At 52.7% G+C, this 12,989-nt stretch overlaps 9 non-coding genes across 9 annotated transcripts; all 9 read right to left on the reverse strand.

Annotated features, from left to right (window-relative positions):
* Positions 1-1,165: 1,165 nt before the first annotated feature.
* On the reverse strand, positions 1,166-1,284 carry LOC126125900 (5S ribosomal RNA). Its single transcript, XR_007526618.1, has one exon. It is a non-coding gene; the product is annotated as a 5S ribosomal RNA (ribosomal RNA).
* Positions 1,285-2,576: 1,292 nt separating this feature from the next.
* LOC126125912 (5S ribosomal RNA) lies at positions 2,577-2,695 on the reverse strand. The gene has a single exon (XR_007526629.1). It is a non-coding gene; the product is annotated as a 5S ribosomal RNA (ribosomal RNA).
* A 1,293-nt stretch (positions 2,696-3,988) lies between these two features.
* LOC126125924 (5S ribosomal RNA) lies at positions 3,989-4,107 on the reverse strand. Its single transcript, XR_007526640.1, has one exon. It is a non-coding gene; the product is annotated as a 5S ribosomal RNA (ribosomal RNA).
* A 1,293-nt stretch (positions 4,108-5,400) lies between these two features.
* LOC126125928 (5S ribosomal RNA) lies at positions 5,401-5,519 on the reverse strand. Its single transcript, XR_007526644.1, has one exon. It is a non-coding gene; the product is annotated as a 5S ribosomal RNA (ribosomal RNA).
* A 1,293-nt stretch (positions 5,520-6,812) lies between these two features.
* On the reverse strand, positions 6,813-6,931 carry LOC126125929 (5S ribosomal RNA). The gene has a single exon (XR_007526645.1). It is a non-coding gene; the product is annotated as a 5S ribosomal RNA (ribosomal RNA).
* Positions 6,932-8,224: 1,293 nt separating this feature from the next.
* LOC126125901 (5S ribosomal RNA) lies at positions 8,225-8,343 on the reverse strand. Its single transcript, XR_007526619.1, has one exon. It is a non-coding gene; the product is annotated as a 5S ribosomal RNA (ribosomal RNA).
* Positions 8,344-9,636: 1,293 nt separating this feature from the next.
* Positions 9,637-9,755, reverse strand: LOC126125902 (5S ribosomal RNA). Its single transcript, XR_007526620.1, has one exon. It is a non-coding gene; the product is annotated as a 5S ribosomal RNA (ribosomal RNA).
* Positions 9,756-11,047: 1,292 nt separating this feature from the next.
* LOC126125903 (5S ribosomal RNA) lies at positions 11,048-11,166 on the reverse strand. Its single transcript, XR_007526621.1, has one exon. It is a non-coding gene; the product is annotated as a 5S ribosomal RNA (ribosomal RNA).
* A 1,292-nt stretch (positions 11,167-12,458) lies between these two features.
* Positions 12,459-12,577, reverse strand: LOC126125904 (5S ribosomal RNA). The gene has a single exon (XR_007526622.1). It is a non-coding gene; the product is annotated as a 5S ribosomal RNA (ribosomal RNA).
* Between the last annotated feature and the right edge of the window lie 412 nt (positions 12,578-12,989).

The raw sequence follows: 12,989 nt of genomic DNA on the forward strand, positions 1-12,989 counted from the left end.
GCTCGCCTCGGCGTCTCATAGGCGACTGCCGAACGTAGGTGAGACGCACAACACAGCTGCTCGATGCACCGCCTGTCATTCGTTTGGTGCGTGCGGCCTCCGACACCCACTGGCGACGCGCCTTGTTCCTGTTATCCGGCGCAGGGCTTGCGCGCGGCCGGGCGGCGGGGGCACTGCGCGGGGTGTTGCAGTGTCCTGCTGGACCGACGGAAGCTTTCTCACCTGCCTGACACACGCCGCGCTTCCAGATTTATGCGTAATTTGCGCGGTGCATTTGCATTCGCGCCTGTCCCCCCTCCCGTCCCGACTTGTCCCGACTTTGCTCGACTGCCGCTCGCTGCCGCTCGGGTCGCGGCCCATATGACAGCACAAGCACGAGAAACATCTGCGAGACGGGCGCGGGCCTGACCGGCGTGTCCGAGACGCCGTGGGCGGCCGTTCGGAGCTACTAGAGCAGCGCTGTGCCGTGCCATGGAAAGGTGCGAAACCAAGGACAGAAGACACAGAATTTTTGTTTACAAATTTGCACGTGTACACTGCTACAAAACAATAAGCCCGGACGTATTTCGGAACATTTCTGCCGCTTAATACTGTTTTGTTATTTCCAGAGACACTTTGGAAATCTTCCTTGGCACACGCTTCTTCAAACTGAGTTCCCTAATATCGTATCTTTTGTTTATTACAACAGATTTAAGTCATTGTGGAAACATCTTTGTCGCATCGGAAAGGTAGCGTGAAGAGACGGCTGGCAGGGCTGGCGACAAGAAAGCAAAATATGAAGACAGCCAGAGGTCCCAGGCAGTCGCCGATCCGAATACTAACGTTGTTGCTTAACTTGGGTGATGGCACGAGAACGGTTGGTTTTTTTTTTATTTATTTATTTATTTAGTTACTTTTCGGAATTTAGCACTGCTGCGTAACAGTAGGCTCTGGCGCATTTCAAGAACACATCTGTCGATTGGTAGTGTTTTGTCATTTTCAACGAGTTCCTAGCACTCTTCCTTCGCGCATTCTTACTCAAACCGAGTTCATTACCGTAATTTCGTATCTTACGTTTAATACAGTACTTTAAAATGCTTGTGGAAGCATCTTTGTCGACACCTGAAAGTTATTATGAAAAGAGGCCTGGCAGGTGTAGCGACGTAAAAATGAAAAAATGAGAAAGAGCCAACAGCACGCGGTGTTCCCAGGCGGTCACCCATCCAAGTACTAACCGCGCCCGATGTTGCTTAACTTCGGTGATCGGACGAGAACCGGTGTAGTCAACATGGTATGGCCGTTGGCGTCCTTATACTGTAGCCGCACCACGGAGGAAGCATTCGCCTCTTCTCCCAACACACGCAATCGCCGCTTTCCGTGGCACATTTGACGCAAAGCGCGTCTTTCCACCTCGAAGGTGGCGCGGAGTGCGCGCTCGCCTCGGCGTCTCATAGGCGACTGCCGAACGTAGGTGAGACGCACAACACAGCTGCTCGATGCACCGCCTGTCATTCGTTTGGTGCGTGCGGCCTCCGACACCCACTGGCGACGCGCCTTGTTCCTGTTATCCGGCGCAGGGCTTGCGCGCGGCCGGGCGGCGGGGGCACTGCGCGGGGTGTTGCAGTGTCCTGCTGGACCGACGGAAGCTTTCTCACCTGCCTGACACACGCCGCGCTTCCAGATTTATGCGTAATTTGCGCGGTGCATTTGCATTCGCGCCTGTCCCCCCTCCCGTCCCGACTTGTCCCGACTTTGCTCGACTGCCGCTCGCTGCCGCTCGGGTCGCGGCCCATATGACAGCACAAGCACGAGAAACATCTGCGAGACGGGCGCGGGCCTGACCGGCGTGTCCGAGACGCCGTGGGCGGCCGTTCGGAGCTACTAGAGCAGCGCTGTGCCGTGCCATGGAAAGGTGCGAAACCAAGGACAGAAGACACAGAATTTTTGTTTACAAATTTGCACGTGTACACTGCTACAAAACAATAAGCCCGGACGTATTTCGGAACATTTCTGCCGCTTAATACTGTTTTGTTATTTCCAGAGACACTTTGGAAATCTTCCTTGGCACACGCTTCTTCAAACTGAGTTCCCTAATATCGTATCTTTTGTTTATTACAACAGATTTAAGTCATTGTGGAAACATCTTTGTCGCATCGGAAAGGTAGCGTGAAGAGACGGCTGGCAGGGCTGGCGACAAGAAAGCAAAATATGAAGACAGCCAGAGGTCCCAGGCAGTCGCCGATCCGAATACTAACGTTGTTGCTTAACTTGGGTGATGGCACGAGAACGGTTGGTTTTTTTTTATTTATTTATTTATTTAGTTACTTTTCGGAATTTAGCACTGCTGCGTAACAGTAGGCTCTGGCGCATTTCAAGAACACATCTGTCGATTGGTAGTGTTTTGTCATTTTCAACGAGTTCCTAGCACTCTTCCTTCGCGCATTCTTACTCAAACCGAGTTCATTACCGTAATTTCGTATCTTACGTTTAATACAGTACTTTAAAATGCTTGTGGAAGCATCTTTGTCGACACCTGAAAGTTATTATGAAAAGAGGCCTGGCAGGTGTAGCGACGTAAAAATGAAAAAATGAGAAAGAGCCAACAGCACGCGGTGTTCCCAGGCGGTCACCCATCCAAGTACTAACCGCGCCCGATGTTGCTTAACTTCGGTGATCGGACGAGAACCGGTGTAGTCAACATGGTATGGCCGTTGGCGTCCTTATACTGTAGCCGCACCACGGAGGAAGCATTCGCCTCTTCTCCCAACACACGCAATCGCCGCTTTCCGTGGCACATTTGACGCAAAGCGCGTCTTTCCACCTCGAAGGTGGCGCGGAGTGCGCGCTCGCCTCGGCGTCTCATAGGCGACTGCCGAACGTAGGTGAGACGCACAACACAGCTGCTCGATGCACCGCCTGTCATTCGTTTGGTGCGTGCGGCCTCCGACACCCACTGGCGACGCGCCTTGTTCCTGTTATCCGGCGCAGGGCTTGCGCGCGGCCGGGCGGCGGGGGCACTGCGCGCGGGTGTTGCAGTGTCCTGCTGGACCGACGGAAGCTTTCTCACCTGCCTGACACACGCCGCGCTTCCAGATTTATGCGTAATTTGCGCGGTGCATTTGCATTCGCGCCTGTCCCCCCTCCCGTCCCGACTTGTCCCGACTTTGCTCGACTGCCGCTCGCTGCCGCTCGGGTCGCGGCCCATATGACAGCACAAGCACGAGAAACATCTGCGAGACGGGCGCGGGCCTGACCGGCGTGTCCGAGACGCCGTGGGCGGCCGTTCGGAGCTACTAGAGCAGCGCTGTGCCGTGCCATGGAAAGGTGCGAAACCAAGGACAGAAGACACAGAATTTTTGTTTACAAATTTGCACGTGTACACTGCTACAAAACAATAAGCCCGGACGTATTTCGGAACATTTCTGCCGCTTAATACTGTTTTGTTATTTCCAGAGACACTTTGGAAATCTTCCTTGGCACACGCTTCTTCAAACTGAGTTCCCTAATATCGTATCTTTTGTTTATTACAACAGATTTAAGTCATTGTGGAAACATCTTTGTCGCATCGGAAAGGTAGCGTGAAGAGACGGCTGGCAGGGCTGGCGACAAGAAAGCAAAATATGAAGACAGCCAGAGGTCCCAGGCAGTCGCCGATCCGAATACTAACGTTGTTGCTTAACTTGGGTGATGGCACGAGAACGGTTGGTTTTTTTTTATTTATTTATTTATTTAGTTACTTTTCGGAATTTAGCACTGCTGCGTAACAGTAGGCTCTGGCGCATTTCAAGAACACATCTGTCGATTGGTAGTGTTTTGTCATTTTCAACGAGTTCCTAGCACTCTTCCTTCGCGCATTCTTACTCAAACCGAGTTCATTACCGTAATTTCGTATCTTACGTTTAATACAGTACTTTAAAATGCTTGTGGAAGCATCTTTGTCGACACCTGAAAGTTATTATGAAAAGAGGCCTGGCAGGTGTAGCGACGTAAAAATGAAAAAATGAGAAAGAGCCAACAGCACGCGGTGTTCCCAGGCGGTCACCCATCCAAGTACTAACCGCGCCCGATGTTGCTTAACTTCGGTGATCGGACGAGAACCGGTGTAGTCAACATGGTATGGCCGTTGGCGTCCTTATACTGTAGCCGCACCACGGAGGAAGCATTCGCCTCTTCTCCCAACACACGCAATCGCCGCTTTCCGTGGCACATTTGACGCAAAGCGCGTCTTTCCACCTCGAAGGTGGCGCGGAGTGCGCGCTCGCCTCGGCGTCTCATAGGCGACTGCCGAACGTAGGTGAGACGCACAACACAGCTGCTCGATGCACCGCCTGTCATTCGTTTGGTGCGTGCGGCCTCCGACACCCACTGGCGACGCGCCTTGTTCCTGTTATCCGGCGCAGGGCTTGCGCGCGGCCGGGCGGCGGGGGCACTGCGCGGGGTGTTGCAGTGTCCTGCTGGACCGACGGAAGCTTTCTCACCTGCCTGACACACGCCGCGCTTCCAGATTTATGCGTAATTTGCGCGGTGCATTTGCATTCGCGCCTGTCCCCCCTCCCGTCCCGACTTGTCCCGACTTTGCTCGACTGCCGCTCGCTGCCGCTCGGGTCGCGGCCCATATGACAGCACAAGCACGAGAAACATCTGCGAGACGGGCGCGGGCCTGACCGGCGTGTCCGAGACGCCGTGGGCGGCCGTTCGGAGCTACTAGAGCAGCGCTGTGCCGTGCCATGGAAAGGTGCGAAACCAAGGACAGAAGACACAGAATTTTTGTTTACAAATTTGCACGTGTACACTGCTACAAAACAATAAGCCCGGACGTATTTCGGAACATTTCTGCCGCTTAATACTGTTTTGTTATTTCCAGAGACACTTTGGAAATCTTCCTTGGCACACGCTTCTTCAAACTGAGTTCCCTAATATCGTATCTTTTGTTTATTACAACAGATTTAAGTCATTGTGGAAACATCTTTGTCGCATCGGAAAGGTAGCGTGAAGAGACGGCTGGCAGGGCTGGCGACAAGAAAGCAAAATATGAAGACAGCCAGAGGTCCCAGGCAGTCGCCGATCCGAATACTAACGTTGTTGCTTAACTTGGGTGATGGCACGAGAACGGTTGGTTTTTTTTTTATTTATTTATTTATTTAGTTACTTTTCGGAATTTAGCACTGCTGCGTAACAGTAGGCTCTGGCGCATTTCAAGAACACATCTGTCGATTGGTAGTGTTTTGTCATTTTCAACGAGTTCCTAGCACTCTTCCTTCGCGCATTCTTACTCAAACCGAGTTCATTACCGTAATTTCGTATCTTACGTTTAATACAGTACTTTAAAATGCTTGTGGAAGCATCTTTGTCGACACCTGAAAGTTATTATGAAAAGAGGCCTGGCAGGTGTAGCGACGTAAAAATGAAAAAATGAGAAAGAGCCAACAGCACGCGGTGTTCCCAGGCGGTCACCCATCCAAGTACTAACCGCGCCCGATGTTGCTTAACTTCGGTGATCGGACGAGAACCGGTGTAGTCAACATGGTATGGCCGTTGGCGTCCTTATACTGTAGCCGCACCACGGAGGAAGCATTCGCCTCTTCTCCCAACACACGCAATCGCCGCTTTCCGTGGCACATTTGACGCAAAGCGCGTCTTTCCACCTCGAAGGTGGCGCGGAGTGCGCGCTCGCCTCGGCGTCTCATAGGCGACTGCCGAACGTAGGTGAGACGCACAACACAGCTGCTCGATGCACCGCCTGTCATTCGTTTGGTGCGTGCGGCCTCCGACACCCACTGGCGACGCGCCTTGTTCCTGTTATCCGGCGCAGGGCTTGCGCGCGGCCGGGCGGCGGGGGCACTGCGCGGGGTGTTGCAGTGTCCTGCTGGACCGACGGAAGCTTTCTCACCTGCCTGACACACGCCGCGCTTCCAGATTTATGCGTAATTTGCGCGGTGCATTTGCATTCGCGCCTGTCCCCCCTCCCGTCCCGACTTGTCCCGACTTTGCTCGACTGCCGCTCGCTGCCGCTCGGGTCGCGGCCCATATGACAGCACAAGCACGAGAAACATCTGCGAGACGGGCGCGGGCCTGACCGGCGTGTCCGAGACGCCGTGGGCGGCCGTTCGGAGCTACTAGAGCAGCGCTGTGCCGTGCCATGGAAAGGTGCGAAACCAAGGACAGAAGACACAGAATTTTTGTTTACAAATTTGCACGTGTACACTGCTACAAAACAATAAGCCCGGACGTATTTCGGAACATTTCTGCCGCTTAATACTGTTTTGTTATTTCCAGAGACACTTTGGAAATCTTCCTTGGCACACGCTTCTTCAAACTGAGTTCCCTAATATCGTATCTTTTGTTTATTACAACAGATTTAAGTCATTGTGGAAACATCTTTGTCGCATCGGAAAGGTAGCGTGAAGAGACGGCTGGCAGGGCTGGCGACAAGAAAGCAAAATATGAAGACAGCCAGAGGTCCCAGGCAGTCGCCGATCCGAATACTAACGTTGTTGCTTAACTTGGGTGATGGCACGAGAACGGTTGGTTTTTTTTTTATTTATTTATTTATTTAGTTACTTTTCGGAATTTAGCACTGCTGCGTAACAGTAGGCTCTGGCGCATTTCAAGAACACATCTGTCGATTGGTAGTGTTTTGTCATTTTCAACGAGTTCCTAGCACTCTTCCTTCGCGCATTCTTACTCAAACCGAGTTCATTACCGTAATTTCGTATCTTACGTTTAATACAGTACTTTAAAATGCTTGTGGAAGCATCTTTGTCGACACCTGAAAGTTATTATGAAAAGAGGCCTGGCAGGTGTAGCGACGTAAAAATGAAAAAATGAGAAAGAGCCAACAGCACGCGGTGTTCCCAGGCGGTCACCCATCCAAGTACTAACCGCGCCCGATGTTGCTTAACTTCGGTGATCGGACGAGAACCGGTGTAGTCAACATGGTATGGCCGTTGGCGTCCTTATACTGTAGCCGCACCACGGAGGAAGCATTCGCCTCTTCTCCCAACACACGCAATCGCCGCTTTCCGTGGCACATTTGACGCAAAGCGCGTCTTTCCACCTCGAAGGTGGCGCGGAGTGCGCGCTCGCCTCGGCGTCTCATAGGCGACTGCCGAACGTAGGTGAGACGCACAACACAGCTGCTCGATGCACCGCCTGTCATTCGTTTGGTGCGTGCGGCCTCCGACACCCACTGGCGACGCGCCTTGTTCCTGTTATCCGGCGCAGGGCTTGCGCGCGGCCGGGCGGCGGGGGCACTGCGCGGGGTGTTGCAGTGTCCTGCTGGACCGACGGAAGCTTTCTCACCTGCCTGACACACGCCGCGCTTCCAGATTTATGCGTAATTTGCGCGGTGCATTTGCATTCGCGCCTGTCCCCCCTCCCGTCCCGACTTGTCCCGACTTTGCTCGACTGCCGCTCGCTGCCGCTCGGGTCGCGGCCCATATGACAGCACAAGCACGAGAAACATCTGCGAGACGGGCGCGGGCCTGACCGGCGTGTCCGAGACGCCGTGGGCGGCCGTTCGGAGCTACTAGAGCAGCGCTGTGCCGTGCCATGGAAAGGTGCGAAACCAAGGACAGAAGACACAGAATTTTTGTTTACAAATTTGCACGTGTACACTGCTACAAAACAATAAGCCCGGACGTATTTCGGAACATTTCTGCCGCTTAATACTGTTTTGTTATTTCCAGAGACACTTTGGAAATCTTCCTTGGCACACGCTTCTTCAAACTGAGTTCCCTAATATCGTATCTTTTGTTTATTACAACAGATTTAAGTCATTGTGGAAACATCTTTGTCGCATCGGAAAGGTAGCGTGAAGAGACGGCTGGCAGGGCTGGCGACAAGAAAGCAAAATATGAAGACAGCCAGAGGTCCCAGGCAGTCGCCGATCCGAATACTAACGTTGTTGCTTAACTTGGGTGATGGCACGAGAACGGTTGGTTTTTTTTTTATTTATTTATTTATTTAGTTACTTTTCGGAATTTAGCACTGCTGCGTAACAGTAGGCTCTGGCGCATTTCAAGAACACATCTGTCGATTGGTAGTGTTTTGTCATTTTCAACGAGTTCCTAGCACTCTTCCTTCGCGCATTCTTACTCAAACCGAGTTCATTACCGTAATTTCGTATCTTACGTTTAATACAGTACTTTAAAATGCTTGTGGAAGCATCTTTGTCGACACCTGAAAGTTATTATGAAAAGAGGCCTGGCAGGTGTAGCGACGTAAAAATGAAAAAATGAGAAAGAGCCAACAGCACGCGGTGTTCCCAGGCGGTCACCCATCCAAGTACTAACCGCGCCCGATGTTGCTTAACTTCGGTGATCGGACGAGAACCGGTGTAGTCAACATGGTATGGCCGTTGGCGTCCTTATACTGTAGCCGCACCACGGAGGAAGCATTCGCCTCTTCTCCCAACACACGCAATCGCCGCTTTCCGTGGCACATTTGACGCAAAGCGCGTCTTTCCACCTCGAAGGTGGCGCGGAGTGCGCGCTCGCCTCGGCGTCTCATAGGCGACTGCCGAACGTAGGTGAGACGCACAACACAGCTGCTCGATGCACCGCCTGTCATTCGTTTGGTGCGTGCGGCCTCCGACACCCACTGGCGACGCGCCTTGTTCCTGTTATCCGGCGCAGGGCTTGCGCGCGGCCGGGCGGCGGGGGCACTGCGCGGGGTGTTGCAGTGTCCTGCTGGACCGACGGAAGCTTTCTCACCTGCCTGACACACGCCGCGCTTCCAGATTTATGCGTAATTTGCGCGGTGCATTTGCATTCGCGCCTGTCCCCCCTCCCGTCCCGACTTGTCCCGACTTTGCTCGACTGCCGCTCGCTGCCGCTCGGGTCGCGGCCCATATGACAGCACAAGCACGAGAAACATCTGCGAGACGGGCGCGGGCCTGACCGGCGTGTCCGAGACGCCGTGGGCGGCCGTTCGGAGCTACTAGAGCAGCGCTGTGCCGTGCCATGGAAAGGTGCGAAACCAAGGACAGAAGACACAGAATTTTTGTTTACAAATTTGCACGTGTACACTGCTACAAAACAATAAGCCCGGACGTATTTCGGAACATTTCTGCCGCTTAATACTGTTTTGTTATTTCCAGAGACACTTTGGAAATCTTCCTTGGCACACGCTTCTTCAAACTGAGTTCCCTAATATCGTATCTTTTGTTTATTACAACAGATTTAAGTCATTGTGGAAACATCTTTGTCGCATCGGAAAGGTAGCGTGAAGAGACGGCTGGCAGGGCTGGCGACAAGAAAGCAAAATATGAAGACAGCCAGAGGTCCCAGGCAGTCGCCGATCCGAATACTAACGTTGTTGCTTAACTTGGGTGATGGCACGAGAACGGTTGGTTTTTTTTTTATTTATTTATTTATTTAGTTACTTTTCGGAATTTAGCACTGCTGCGTAACAGTAGGCTCTGGCGCATTTCAAGAACACATCTGTCGATTGGTAGTGTTTTGTCATTTTCAACGAGTTCCTAGCACTCTTCCTTCGCGCATTCTTACTCAAACCGAGTTCATTACCGTAATTTCGTATCTTACGTTTAATACAGTACTTTAAAATGCTTGTGGAAGCATCTTTGTCGACACCTGAAAGTTATTATGAAAAGAGGCCTGGCAGGTGTAGCGACGTAAAAATGAAAAAATGAGAAAGAGCCAACAGCACGCGGTGTTCCCAGGCGGTCACCCATCCAAGTACTAACCGCGCCCGATGTTGCTTAACTTCGGTGATCGGACGAGAACCGGTGTAGTCAACATGGTATGGCCGTTGGCGTCCTTATACTGTAGCCGCACCACGGAGGAAGCATTCGCCTCTTCTCCCAACACACGCAATCGCCGCTTTCCGTGGCACATTTGACGCAAAGCGCGTCTTTCCACCTCGAAGGTGGCGCGGAGTGCGCGCTCGCCTCGGCGTCTCATAGGCGACTGCCGAACGTAGGTGAGACGCACAACACAGCTGCTCGATGCACCGCCTGTCATTCGTTTGGTGCGTGCGGCCTCCGACACCCACTGGCGACGCGCCTTGTTCCTGTTATCCGGCGCAGGGCTTGCGCGCGGCCGGGCGGCGGGGGCACTGCGCGGGGTGTTGCAGTGTCCTGCTGGACCGACGGAAGCTTTCTCACCTGCCTGACACACGCCGCGCTTCCAGATTTATGCGTAATTTGCGCGGTGCATTTGCATTCGCGCCTGTCCCCCCTCCCGTCCCGACTTGTCCCGACTTTGCTCGACTGCCGCTCGCTGCCGCTCGGGTCGCGGCCCATATGACAGCACAAGCACGAGAAACATCTGCGAGACGGGCGCGGGCCTGACCGGCGTGTCCGAGACGCCGTGGGCGGCCGTTCGGAGCTACTAGAGCAGCGCTGTGCCGTGCCATGGAAAGGTGCGAAACCAAGGACAGAAGACACAGAATTTTTGTTTACAAATTTGCACGTGTACACTGCTACAAAACAATAAGCCCGGACGTATTTCGGAACATTTCTGCCGCTTAATACTGTTTTGTTATTTCCAGAGACACTTTGGAAATCTTCCTTGGCACACGCTTCTTCAAACTGAGTTCCCTAATATCGTATCTTTTGTTTATTACAACAGATTTAAGTCATTGTGGAAACATCTTTGTCGCATCGGAAAGGTAGCGTGAAGAGACGGCTGGCAGGGCTGGCGACAAGAAAGCAAAATATGAAGACAGCCAGAGGTCCCAGGCAGTCGCCGATCCGAATACTAACGTTGTTGCTTAACTTGGGTGATGGCACGAGAACGGTTGGTTTTTTTTTATTTATTTATTTATTTAGTTACTTTTCGGAATTTAGCACTGCTGCGTAACAGTAGGCTCTGGCGCATTTCAAGAACACATCTGTCGATTGGTAGTGTTTTGTCATTTTCAACGAGTTCCTAGCACTCTTCCTTCGCGCATTCTTACTCAAACCGAGTTCATTACCGTAATTTCGTATCTTACGTTTAATACAGTACTTTAAAATGCTTGTGGAAGCATCTTTGTCGACACCTGAAAGTTATTATGAAAAGAGGCCTGGCAGGTGTAGCGACGTAAAAATGAAAAAATGAGAAAGAGCCAACAGCACGCGGTGTTCCCAGGCGGTCACCCATCCAAGTACTAACCGCGCCCGATGTTGCTTAACTTCGGTGATCGGACGAGAACCGGTGTAGTCAACATGGTATGGCCGTTGGCGTCCTTATACTGTAGCCGCACCACGGAGGAAGCATTCGCCTCTTCTCCCAACACACGCAATCGCCGCTTTCCGTGGCACATTTGACGCAAAGCGCGTCTTTCCACCTCGAAGGTGGCGCGGAGTGCGCGCTCGCCTCGGCGTCTCATAGGCGACTGCCGAACGTAGGTGAGACGCACAACACAGCTGCTCGATGCACCGCCTGTCATTCGTTTGGTGCGTGCGGCCTCCGACACCCACTGGCGACGCGCCTTGTTCCTGTTATCCGGCGCAGGGCTTGCGCGCGGCCGGGCGGCGGGGGCACTGCGCGGGGTGTTGCAGTGTCCTGCTGGACCGACGGAAGCTTTCTCACCTGCCTGACACACGCCGCGCTTCCAGATTTATGCGTAATTTGCGCGGTGCATTTGCATTCGCGCCTGTCCCCCCTCCCGTCCCGACTTGTCCCGACTTTGCTCGACTGCCGCTCGCTGCCGCTCGGGTCGCGGCCCATATGACAGCACAAGCACGAGAAACATCTGCGAGACGGGCGCGGGCCTGACCGGCGTGTCCGAGACGCCGTGGGCGGCCGTTCGGAGCTACTAGAGCAGCGCTGTGCCGTGCCATGGAAAGGTGCGAAACCAAGGACAGAAGACACAGAATTTTTGTTTACAAATTTGCACGTGTACACTGCTACAAAACAATAAGCCCGGACGTATTTCGGAACATTTCTGCCGCTTAATACTGTTTTGTTATTTCCAGAGACACTTTGGAAATCTTCCTTGGCACACGCTTCTTCAAACTGAGTTCCCTAATATCGTATCTTTTGTTTATTACAACAGATTTAAGTCATTGTGGAAACATCTTTGTCGCATCGGAAAGGTAGCGTGAAGAGACGGCTGGCAGGGCTGGCGACAAGAAAGCAAAATATGAAGACAGCCAGAGGTCCCAGGCAGTCGCCGATCCGAATACTAACGTTGTTGCTTAACTTGGGTGATGGCACGAGAACGGTTGGTTTTTTTTTATTTATTTATTTATTTAGTTACTTTTCGGAATTTAGCACTGCTGCGTAACAGTAGGCTCTGGCGCATTTCAAGAACACATCTGTCGATTGGTAGTGTTTTGTCATTTTCAACGAGTTCCTAGCACTCTTCCTTCGCGCATTCTTACTCAAACCGAGTTCATTACCGTAATTTCGTATCTTACGTTTAATACAGTACTTTAAAATGCTTGTGGAAGCATCTTTGTCGACACCTGAAAGTTATTATGAAAAGAGGCCTGGCAGGTGTAGCGACGTAAAAATGAAAAAATGAGAAAGAGCCAACAGCACGCGGTGTTCCCAGGCGGTCACCCATCCAAGTACTAACCGCGCCCGATGTTGCTTAACTTCGGTGATCGGACGAGAACCGGTGTAGTCAACATGGTATGGCCGTTGGCGTCCTTATACTGTAGCCGCACCACGGAGGAAGCATTCGCCTCTTCTCCCAACACACGCAATCGCCGCTTTCCGTGGCACATTTGACGCAAAGCGCGTCTTTCCACCTCGAAGGTGGCGCGGAGTGCGCGCTCGCCTCGGCGTCTCATAGGCGACTGCCGAACGTAGGTGAGACGCACAACACAGCTGCTCGATGCACCGCCTGTCATTCGTTTGGTGCGTGCGGCCTCCGACACCCACTGGCGACGCGCCTTGTTCCTGTTATCCGGCGCAGGGCTTGCGCGCGGCCGGGCGGCGGGGGCACTGCGCGGGGTGTTGCAGTGTCCTGCTGGACCGACGGAAGCTTTCTCACCTGCCTGACACACGCCGCGCTTCCAGATTTATGCGTAATTTGCGCGGTGCATTTGCATTCGC

The sequence above is a fragment of the Schistocerca cancellata genome, unplaced genomic scaffold, assembly GCF_023864275.1.
Source record: "Schistocerca cancellata isolate TAMUIC-IGC-003103 unplaced genomic scaffold, iqSchCanc2.1 HiC_scaffold_443, whole genome shotgun sequence".
In the NCBI taxonomy this organism is placed as follows: domain Eukaryota; kingdom Metazoa; phylum Arthropoda; class Insecta; order Orthoptera; family Acrididae; genus Schistocerca; species Schistocerca cancellata.